This window comes from Epinephelus fuscoguttatus, linkage group LG22, assembly GCF_011397635.1.
Source record: "Epinephelus fuscoguttatus linkage group LG22, E.fuscoguttatus.final_Chr_v1".
NCBI lineage: Eukaryota > Metazoa > Chordata > Actinopteri > Perciformes > Serranidae > Epinephelus > Epinephelus fuscoguttatus.
Window position 1 is genome coordinate 7,780,882 of NC_064773.1, and position 12,623 is coordinate 7,793,504.

A 12,623-nucleotide genomic window follows, 5' to 3' on the forward strand; every position below is an offset into this window, starting at 1 on the left:
GGTCTTTTTCAGAGGCAGAGGGGATTTCTTATGAAAGATGCTATCCAGTTGCATTCTGGGATCTGTAGTTTCCAGTGTTTTTTTCTTTGAAGTTTCATTGATCCTACTGACTAATAGTCAAGACATTACAGCCTCTACTGCACAGATATTACCCATTGTATCCCTTTAAAGAAAATTGAACAAATGATCCTACTCTGTATTTTTTTTAAATATATTTTAAGGAAATCTTACCAATTGTTATTGTTTTTTTTTTGCGTAATAGGTTTAGGTTTTATCCTATAGTTCTTTCATGCTTATGTTTCTCCTAACTTATATCTTGTTACTGCACTTTACACATCCTGCCACTGGTAGTTTGCTTTCTTAAAATGATTTTTATTGATTGATCGATTTCTTGACGTTTTCTAATGTCTTGTTGAAATACAAGTTAAGTGAAGTTTAAACAGCCCTGAAACTGGGTGGAGTTCAGTATTTTGCTGAAGGATACTTCGACTTTGAAAATCAGAATAGCTTCACTTAATTTCCTATTCAGCCCCACTGCTTCTTCACTTTTTATTTCAACCTGTGTTTGCTTTATTATTTTTCATTTAGGGTGGGAGATACCACAGGATTTTGTTTAACTCTTACACAAATGAGCACAGGGCCAGGATCCCCAATATCAATACTATCCATTAATGCTAATTAATGCTCCAGCTTATCCTGATGGGGGTCGCGGGGGGTTGGAGCCTATCCCAGCTGACATCAGGTGAGAGGCAGGGTACACCCTGGACAGGTCACCAGACAATAGGCCTGTTTCCACTGAAGAAGTTCCTGGTACTACTTGGGGGGCAGGAACTTTACAGGAACGTCCTCTCGCTCGGCCCTCTCAAACACTGTGTCTCCACTGTGCGGCGGAGTAGGAGGAAGGTTCCTGTAAAGTTACTGGGCTCTGGATGTGACGTAATTGTTGCACGACCATTTTGGCCGGGGCGAGCGGCAAAGAAACAAACAAAGAACAACAACAAAGAAGAAGAAGAAGGAGCAGAAGTACGAAGCAGAAGTAAGAAGAAGAAAGCAGACATAAGAAAGACAATAATCAGCATGGAAGGAGCTGAGGTGGTTGCTGGGTTTCTGGCGTGTCCCTTCATTTACATGGCAGTGGAAGCTATGAACGAGAGCTGCTGAGTTTTAAAAATGCTGGCTATTTTGTCACTTTCTGTTGTCGTCACATCCCGCCTTGAGTATATCCAATCAGCACCAAGTAAACCCCAAGCCCCACCCAGGAGTTTTTCAGGGCCGTTCTACGTACCTACTCCGAGGCAGGGACTTGTTTAGCCCCTGTAAAAGTTCCAGAACTCTGTCCTTCGGGGGTGGTTCCTGCGGTGGAGACACGCACCAATGGCCCCGGCCCCGTAAAATTACCCCGAAGTTCCTGCGGTGGAAACGGGCCTATTATCACAGGGCTGACACATAGAGACAGACAACCATTCACACTCACATTCACACCTACGGACAATTTAGAGTCACCAATTAACCTGCATGTCTTTGGACTGTGGGAGGAAGCTGGAGTACCCAGAGGAAACCCACGCTGACACAGGGAGAACATGCAAACTCCACACAGAAGGGCTCCCCCATCCTGGGTTTGAACAAGGAACCTCTTCCTGTGAGGCAACAATGCTAACCACTGCACCACTATGTCGCCCAATATCAGTACTAGAATGCAAGTAATATATATTGATATTGATTAATAATGTCCTATTATCTCTGTACACAAGTCTTGCTCAAGGGAACGTCATCAGTCTTCTTTGAAATAACCATCGTTACTGAACTCAAATCAGTCCTGAACTACATATACTAATGCATGTTATGTTTAAATCGGCTGTACTCTGTGTTGTTGTTCAGTGGTGTGCCAAACCTTTCCAAGTGCATCCGGCCGACTCAGTCATCAGGCATATTTCATCTCCTCCGTGTTTGCCTTTTAATCTGTCCTCAGGTCTGTGTTTACCCAGCCGTCACTGGCAGAACGTGCAGTGTGCTGAAGGTGGAGGAACATGGAGACTTAATGAGAACTCTGCGACTGACTGACATTCATGCTGCTTATCGAACAATACCTGACAATACCTGCACGACTGCTCACACCGAACACAGACGGGCTGTCACTCTGCAGCAGCTAATCACGTCAGAGTTTGATGAGTCATTTCCTCACTATAGATGTGAAATGCAGTTTACCTTCATTGTCAGTGCCTCAGTTATATTCACGTATGAATTTAACAACATGTAGTAGACTTTTTTTGTATTTGGGAGCTGTTTAAATGTGTAATTTGTGGTAGATTTTAACTACAGTAAATGCAGGATTGTTCCCGTACCTTAGTGTCTTACACTGAGGACAAGAAGGCCCTTCAGGAGGAGCCGTTAGCCACTCGAGCGCTCACCTGGAGCCGCCCTCCACAGACCCTGGGTGACACAGAGAAAGTCTGACTGACAGGTGAAAGTGACCACGGCTGAAGGGAGGAAGCGCCTTTTGTGTTTGGTCAGAGAGCTGGTGAGAGCGCTGAACCAGGTCCCCCTGCCGACGAGATCATCAGCCTGAGGGCAAGGAGGGAGGGTCAGGATCACTCTCTCCTCCCATCCACAATGCACCCCCCTAACCATCACAACCTTAACAAGTCATCCCCCTCAGTTAGGGACCTCAACTCTCTCCCCTTTAAAACACTCTCAATCTAATCTCCATCTCTACCACATGTGTAGGAAACAAGATGGCACCATGATACAGTGTCCACCTGCAGGTAACACTATGCCTCCGTGTTATGTGTTGCACAATCTGTAAAGCTACAGACAAAACAGCTGTCGAGCCCAGTCACAGCATTTATAGCATGCAGTTAGTGTTTGCATGAAATCAGAGACATTGATAAACCCAACTTTTATTGCTTTAGATGTTCAGAAACACACACACTGTGTTTTTTGGAGGAGTATTCAAAGGACAGAGGGATGCCAAATGCTGCAAAGCCCTCTGAGGAAAATTGTGATTTGTGATACTGGGCTTTATGAATAAAACTGAATTGAACTGAATTGGCGCTGAAAGGAAGCGGGCAGCGTTCAGTGAGGCTATACAGCAGTGCCAAATGCTAATGTCAGCATGTTAACGTGCTCATAATGACTGACTAACTAACATGCTGATGTTTAGCAGCACAGTAAACACGACGTACAGCTGAGGCTGATGGCAATTTCATTAGTTTTGCAAGAACACTATGAAGTCATCAACCAAATAAAAGGACAATGAAAATTTGACCCGATGGGATCACCAAAGTCAGTTACTATTCACCCAGAGAACACAAGTGCTGGCACTAGTTTCATTGCAATCCATTCAATAGTTGAGACATTGAGACATTTCACTCAAAACCACAAATGTCAAACTCATGTAGGTGCAAAGGGATAAGTGACAGATCAGCTAACAGATTCATCCTCTGTGGAACGTGAGTGTCAGTGCAAAATTTCATAGCAATCCATCCAAAAGTTGTTCAGATGTTTTAGTTTGGACCAAAGTGATGAACCAGCTGACTTAAACCAAGTGTCTCCATCATATCATAGCAGCAACAGTTCCCTTTCTCACTACACCTAACTCAGACTCTGTCTCTGGATGACATGTTGATCCTGGGAGAGTTCCTGTCAGGGCCACGTGTAGCTGGGGACCCGTCCAGGGAAGGGGGTGACTTTCCTGGGTGTAAAATTCAATTATCCAGCGGGTGAGCGTGTCTGTTGTGAGCGCTGGGCGGACGGCTGCCCGTTCCCAGCATGCGACAAGGGGGTTAAGAACTACAGAAAGGCCTCCATTATCCCGAGTGAGAACGGCCCATGTGGCTGGCTGCATGGCCCCCGCTCTCATTCACTCTCCTTTACAACAGCACTGCCGAAAGCCTCAAAGTTTAATTCTCTTTCTCTGCTCCCACTCCTTTTCTTCCTCCCCTCCTCCCTCCTCCCACCCCCTGTCCCTCTCTTGCTCTCCTACTCTCAGAAAAGAGCCTCTACAATGCTGCTGGAAGGCTGGAGTGGATTCTTCAGCACCCCTGTGGACAGTGCACATGTGGACAACATTCACAGGATGTCTGTCAACTAGTCCATTAATCAACGGCATCTCATGAAAGCACAATTAGAAACCTCACAACTCTATAACAGATTATCATCTCTAAGCACCCCTGCTACTCCTCCTGCGGAGCAATGCTCTGTGCTAAAGTTGGTTTTCCTCGTCCAACTGCACTTTTTCACAGCAATAATTATGAAAAAAGCTGGAGTTGCATAATCTTGACAAAACAAAAATGATTTTTTTTTTTTTTAGCAAGAGGACAGCTGCAGCGTGTAAAAGAGCTCATTCCTCGCACCGGGCAGTAAAACTGACTCGCATCTGGCGAATCATTAGTGTGAGAATGGATCTTCAGTGTGTGAATAAGACTGAGGCCATATGGAGAAGCCCATTGTAGGCCCACACTGCACCACTTCTCGTGATAAATGAGCAATTGTCTCCATCACCATTAAAGACAGTAAATGACGCAGTGGGGAGCTCTCCATCCACTGTACAATATGAAGAGGACACTGAATAACCTTGGGAGTTTTGTGTGACATCACGTCCCAAATTACAGACCACTGAAGACAAGCAGACGACACATACAGTGGCCCATTATGAGTCCTCTGCAAGAAAAAAGTGGCGGCTACAGCATGTTTATGTGCATCTCAAGTAGGCTAGACTGAGCTGCCTGATATTTCGGCAGTCTGGGGCAGATGGAAGCTGTTAACACAGCACTGACACAGAGACACAGAGCAACCTTAATCTGGAGTCCTGTTAGTGTTCACCTTGCTAGTCGCTAACTTTTTCAGCCTGTTGTTTAGTGTTGAGTGTGTAGCATGTGTGTTTTTAAAAGCATGTTTGCAAGTTGGAGCTGTAAAACCAAACAACCAGCTGACAGGCATGATGATGTTTTGTATAATCAATGCCAGGCAAACACTACACAAGAATCAAACTGATTATGGGCCTGATTATCCCGTCCTGACAATCATCAGCAAAGCCCGATTTTTTAATAGTATTAAAGATCATCTTGCCAACAGCTAGTGCTTCCTGCATGTCATCTGCCAGGTTTGTTTTCTCTAAAGTCTCATTTGATCACACAAGATTTCTGGTAAGGAGAGTCAGGACTGATTGTTCCTGAACAGACCTGTTAGTGTGTGGTGGCCGTTTCAGGCAAATGGTTGCTCACATAACACAATAGGAAGAGACCTGTTGAATCTATCTGTTTGGGCTGACAAAGCCATGTGTAAGTAAGGTAAAGGAGGTTGTTGGGTTGGTGCGGGGAGCACTTAGTACTTAGTGGAAGTGGGGTGTAGGGGATTCATAGCAAGATCAGCTGTCTCGCTCCTGGGGGAACTTGGAGTGCGGGGACAGAGTTTGAGGAAGACAGTGAAGTCAGATGAAGCAGTTAGGTGTAGCCAATGGATCTGGAAGCGTAGAAATAATGTCAGTTGGGGGCCAGCAGGGGGAATGACTAAGCAGGGTAGGTAACTCCTTGAGATCAGGTGGAGAGATCCCCTTCCTCTCAGGAGGAAATCCAGGAAGAGGAGGGGTTATTTAAGTGTGGGAGTGGCCTATTTGAATCCCTTTTGTTTGAGACCATGCTGCAAGGTGAGTGTGTTTGCTGATCCTGTGAGTTTATCTATCTCCTTTAACTTTAGCTTATATTTGAGTTATGCTATGTAGCGTGTGAAATAGAGTATGGTGATGTGCTAGGAAAGGTAGTATCAGCACTGCTTCTACCTGGAGCTCACATGTACGGAGCCTGGATTTGGTTGAAGGTGGCAGTGCTGTTTGGGCTGAGAAAGCCATGCGTAAGTAAGGTAAAGGAGGTTGTTGGGTCGGTGCGGGGAGCAGTGAGACCTGGCATTAGGGGAGTGTCTCTGGGACATCAGAGATCACTGTCTAGCCTCCTGGAGGTGTCGTGGGACCAACTAGACGAAACACTGGTGAAAGTAGGTTCCCACCCGATGACCCCAAAGACATGTTAGTCATCACTGCTCACTGGTCTGTATAGTTAAGCCTTGCCATAATAGCTTATCATAGGGCTTAGGAGGTTATTCACTGAGTGCTGATCCTTTCTCTAGAGCACAAACTTCTTGTGTTTATTTAAATACATGTTGGTATGCCAGGGAAGGGCTGGCTGATAGGACTAAAAATGTTCATTCATTCATTCATCTTCTAACCGCTTCATCCTCTTGAGGGTCGCGGGGGGGCTGGAGCCTATCCCAGCTGACATCGGGCGAGAAGCAGGGTACACCCTGGACAGGTCGCCAGACTATCGCAGGGCTGACACATAGAGACAAACAACCATTCACGCTCACATTCACACCTACGGACAATTTAGAGTTATAAATTAACCTAGTCCCCAATCTGCATGTCTTTGGACTGTGGGAGGAAGCCGGAGTGCCCGGAGAGAACCCACGCTGACACGGGGAGAACATGCAAACTCCGCACAGAAGGGCTCCCATGCCCGGGATCGAACAGGCAACCCTCTTGCTGTGAGGCGAGAGTGCTAACCACCACACCACCGTGCCGCCCGACTAAAAATGTTGTAACAATAAAAGATTGCACATCAGTCAATATTGCAAATTATCTTAAAAAGTCAAAATCATTATTTCTTGTACGTTTAAAGGCTAATTCTTGCTCCTTCGTGAAAGTTGAAGATATTAGGTGGTTGACTGTGGTTTAAAACATTATTTAAACAGCACAACATTTCACAAATCTGAGGCAGATTCAAAACTATAATAATCGAAATACCTTCAATTAATTAAAACCATAAATACACAGAGGAATCTTTATTCTGGTCAGGAGGATGTCAAACTCTCTGTGCAATCAGTTTATAACTTTCTGTAAGTGTTTTAGCGTAAACAGAATAAAAACACTAAAGAAAAATCTGTGGTCAGTACTTTCTGTACAAGTTTGACACCCACAATCTGCACTTTTTGCTCAATCAAAATAATAACAAAAGATGGACTTTGATGACGCTCGTATCGTGGCATATTATTCATTGCCAATGAAAGTCTGTCTGATGTGACTGAGGCTGAATTCACGTTTACAGACGAGGACATATATGAATGTTTTATTCACGTTACCTGTAGTTCATGTTATTCCTTATCAGTCCAATGAAATAGCAGGTTAGTCAGTCACGTGAACTTGCTAACTTACCATTAGCATTGGATGATTTGACCCATACAGCTGCTGTAGCTGACACTAGGCGACGAATGCAATTGTGGGGTAGCGTTGCCCTGGTGGTCAAAAACAATCATACAAAATAACTTAATAAGTGCGTTACATGTAAGATTGTTGTTTTATTGTACACATCAGTGGCTAGTCTCGTCTTCTTCTTCTTCTTCTACTACAACTCCTTCTTTTTCTTCTTCTGGTTAATGGCAGGTAGAAACAGGTGTTGAAGGAGCATGGGCATAGGGGTGGTTTGGACTTATTGAACATTTAATATGTATCTATTGAGGAAATTCATATTTAGATAATTATCAATATAATCTTTATTGCCTACCCCTATGTGTGGGTTGTCTCACATTTTGTGTGAGCCAGGCTTAACTTCAGAGTTGGTCAAGCTACTGCTTTTATGTGTTGTCATTTGACCTATTTATATGTGAAAATAGTAATAACTGCAGCTTTACTTGTCCACTCAAGTAAGTATGGAATTTTGCATTTTCTTCTAAAAAACCTTAACACAGTAAAAACAAATAAAATGCCAGCGTGACAGAGGTACACAGAATGAAAAATATATGAAAATACCAAACCACTTTTGAAAAGGATTGAGTAAAACAAAAAAGGGTCAAATTCCTGCATGGTTTCTGAATGTCTATTCCCATAATCTGAAACACCATAATGAATTATTAAGTTCACCAATTTTTGTTTCTACCATGTAGCAACAAAAACAAATCTATTTATATAATTCTAACATTATTTTTATGGCATTTTCACAGTGGTTTGCATAGTGGACAGGAAGAGACAGGAGTGTGACATGCAATCAAGGCCCTTCACTGTAATAAAAACAGGGATGTTGCAGTTACATGGTATGTGAATTAACTATTCAGCTACTGGGGTGAACATATTTAGATAACAGGTATCTCACTGTAGCATTACACTGAGAGTATATAGCCAAGTATTTAACTTCCTATAAGGTTTTCCGTATTGAAAGGCACTTTCAGTTCATCACTTTAAATAAAAGATTCCACCTAATGGCATAAGCTACAATACCTAATATGAGTTTATTTGGAAAATGAAGGTTGGGGTCACTCAGAAGTTTAATACGCTTTGAAAATCTTTTCTACACTTTTCAACAACTGGATTGTAAATGTGTTGCTCTGTGTGCTGGCCTGGTGGTGCTCTCTCTGCATTACCAAACCTACACTGCCCTCATGTGGCACCTGTGGATCTCCTCAGTATCAGGTGTGATAGTTGATGTACAGACACATATATGCTCTCTGTACTTCCAGGAGTTTTTATATGGTTTCAATATTAATAGCTGTGAAATCCTAGTTTTAGCATGGCTGTTGTTTTCCAATGCAGTGATGGTGCTCTTTTAAATTTTGTTTGTTTAACACATTATTTGTCATTAAGTCCTGCATAATCACCCAACCTAACAAGTTTATTAATTTAGGACGGTGCTTTTTGACTTACTGCAGGCGTATTAAGATACAGTCACTAAATAGACAATATGCAACCTTGTCAAGCATGACACTGTTTAAACAAATAAAAACTTTAAATTTCTTTTAAACTTCTTGAAGAGCCAGAGTCATTATGTTCTACATGATTTAGGATACATTATATAAGCCTCTTACAGTCAACTGTCTGACATTAATTCTGGATTTTATAACCTTATAACCTCCTTTACAAAATAATGTACAATGACTTTCATCTCTGTCCCCAAACCAGCTGAATGAGCAATATTACCTGTGAGACAGGACTGCAGGTTTGTTATACTTCTTCAGGCCAGTTAAAGCATCCAGTGGGCCATGTTTGCCCTTGTTCTATGAGTCATCCAGGCTTCTCCTACCGAAGGAAATAAAAAGATGCTTAGCCTTCACACTTCTAAACAGAACTTTATTTAAACCTCCACCAGCCTTTGGTGAGCTGACTTTGGATGAACTGAAAGCTGTAGTCTCGCTGTAACATATTTATCAAAACGTGTTCATTTTTACTCCAAGAATACCTCACCTGTTTTCATTAAACATCTATCCATCCATCTTCATCCACTTGTCCGAAGCCAGGTTGCGGAGGCAGCAGACTGGGCAGAGTATTCCAGACGTCTCTCTCTCCAGCAGTGCTTTCCAGCTCCTCCTGGGGGACCCCGAGGTGTTCCCAGGCCAGATGAGATATGTAATCCCTCCAGCGTGTTCTGGATGCATGCTCCTACCAGTTGGACGTGCCTGAAACACCTCTCATTCTGATCAGATGCCCGAACCACCTCAATTGACCTCTTTCTACACAAAGGATTTGGAGGATCTGGATTTTCACAGATAAAACAGATAAAAATAAAGAAAACATGCAAATAATTCAGATGTAATTTTCATCTCACTATGCCAAGGTATGTTGTGTACAGTGCTAACATGAGAAAAAGATAAGGAACTCATTCAGTCTTTGCAAACACACGCTGCAGTCTGCTTAGTGAGGAAACCCTCTGCAACCACCTTGATCATAGTGGATTTTTGGCCACACCTTGTGGCACAAACTGGTAAATCCCCAGGCCAGAGGACTAAAGCACCCTGATGTTGTTTCCAGATATTTCTGCAGAAATATGCACAGCTACACACCTGTACTGGCCCAGGCAGCTGTCTCTTAAGACTAAATACATTATAAAACTGGAGCATATTGTTATGAGATAAAGTGCAATAACTTTAATCCCCCATCACTTTTCATGTAGTGCCTTCAGGTCAAGAATTTAAGTTGTCAAATACAAAATTATTGACACTCCCATATTTTCATTCTTGTGTTTCTGTTCTTTTTACCCATGTGTTTTATTTTATTTAACCTGTATTTAACCAGAAAAACCTCTTGAGATCAAAAAATCTCTTTTTCAAGAGTGTCCTGACCAAGACAGGCAGCAACATGAGTTACAGACATAAAACATAGAACAAAAACACAAAATATACAGCTCTAAAACAAGCAATATAAAACACAAAATAAGATAACTGACAAGAAAAAAGCCTACGGGTATGGTAATACTATATACTAGAAATGAACAATAAAAATGCAAAAACGGCACCTACACATGATTACAAAGACCATCTACGACTCTGACATTGTCATATAGACATTTGTGTACAAAAATCCTGCTACAGTGCTTTGACAACAACAACAACAACAACAACAACAGTGCTCTATCAGTATGTGTATCTGTGTTTTTGTATTTTTTGTGTTGTGTTGTGTAAAAAGCTACTGGGTGCCATTACTTCCCTGCTCATTAGCACATAGTGAACATGGTAAACCTTATACCTGCTAAACATGAACATGCAGTCATTTTAGCTACATGTTAGCATGCTAACATTTAGCTTACAGCACTGTAGAGACTGTAGACTAGTCTTACGTTATTATCATAATTAAACTCATCATCTTAATCTCCAGTAAAGTGACGGCCGAAGTTTTTCCACTGAAAAAAACTCCCTGAGTAAAAAAGAGCGGTGCAGCTTTGGGCTTGATGAGTTTGACAACATGGCGGCCAGTCAGCAACAGTGACAGTGAGCTAGCCCTTTTTGCTGCACCTGCCTTGTATCTGTGTTTCTCATTTTTAGCCAGAGTTTCGTTTTGTGCTGAAGCCTCTTGGTCCACCTTTCTAAGTTCTGACTTTTTTTTGCCATTTTACAACATAATCCCTTTTTTTGCTTATTTCTTAGGCTAACAGCTAGCTTCTTTACTTGTAGCATTAGACCAACGTCTTCACGCTCACCACAGCAGGCTCACATATGGGCGGAAGGATCCTATTGGCTGGTTCTGGCCAAACATATGATGCGAATTTCTAAGCTTTTTTCTGTCATTTAAAAGTAACTACTAATTTATACAGTCTATACTAACTACTAATTATAAAAATAAAATATGTTAATTATTAGTAGGCAGCTGGGCCCCTAAATGACTGCTTGTAGCACTGAGTCTGACTCAAGTACTGGAGGTACAATTTCGTGGTGGCCTAGTTGTTTTATTAGATACGTCTGTGAAGCAAATCCTATGGAAGCCCATTTCCGTCACTTGATGGAAAAAAATAAGATCTAATAACTCAAAATAATTAGATACTTTATCTCAAAATAATGAGATACTTTATCTCAAAATAACGAGATACCAAGTCAAAAATAATGAGATACTATCTCAAAATAATGAGTCGAAATAATGAGATACTAAGTCAGATTAATAATAATGACTTGCTAAGTCAAAATAATGACTTACTAAGTCGAAATAATGAGATACTTTATCTCAAAATAATGAGATACTAAGTCAAAAATAATGAGATACTATCTCAAAATAATGAGTCGAAATAATGAGATACTAAGTCAGAATAATAATAATGACTTGCTAAGTCAAAATAATGACTTACTAAGTCAAAAATAATGAGATACTAAGTCAAAATAATGAGATACCAAGTCCAATAATGAGGTGAATGAGTACAGTTACAGCCTTTGACAATCCATACTCTTCATCTCTCAGTCACTATGGATAACATCACTGAGGGATACTAACTCAAAACAATGAGGTAATAACTCATGTACATCGGATATGCCACACACTACACTTTGATGTGACGTATGGGGTATGTTTGGCTACTTAAGTATTCTACAAATTACAAAATGTAGTGAAATAGTGTTGATTTTAAGTGTTCTGTTTGGTTTTGAGTTAGAATCCCTCAGTGATGTTATCCATCGTGACTGAGAGATGAAGAGTATGGATTGTCAAAGGCTGTAACTGTACTCATTCACCTCATTATTGGACTTGGTATCTCATTATTTTGACTTAGTAAGTCATTATATTGAGTTATTTGAGATAGTATCTCATTATTTTGAAATATAGTATCTCATTATTTCGACTTAGCATCTCAGTATTTTGAGATATTATCTCATTATTATTTTTTGACCTAGTATCTCATTATTTTGAGATAGTATCTCATTATTTCGAGATAGTATCTCATTATTATTAGATAGTATCTCATTATTTTTGACATAGTATCTCATTATTTTGAGTTATTAGATCTTATTTTTTTCTATCAAGTGGCTTAAATTGGCTTCCATACAAATCAGAATCAGAATAAGGTTTGTTACCAAGTAAAATTTATGTCTATTCGTGCCTAGCTGCTACCAGCTTGGGGTTGTACATTGAAATTTTTTTGGCTTAGGGGAGGGTGTATGATTTTGAATGGTTGTGTTTTGTATATATTTTTACTTCAGATTTTTAAAGAAAACATGCTTCCAAATCCACCTCATGCATGTTCACACCATTTATCATTGTCAGAAACTGCAAAAACAGAAATTATTGTAAGAATTTTCAAATTTCCAACAGTCTTCAAACACATCATGTGCCACAAAGGCTTCCATCACAGAAAAAAAATCACCACATCTAAGCTTAAAATATGATATTT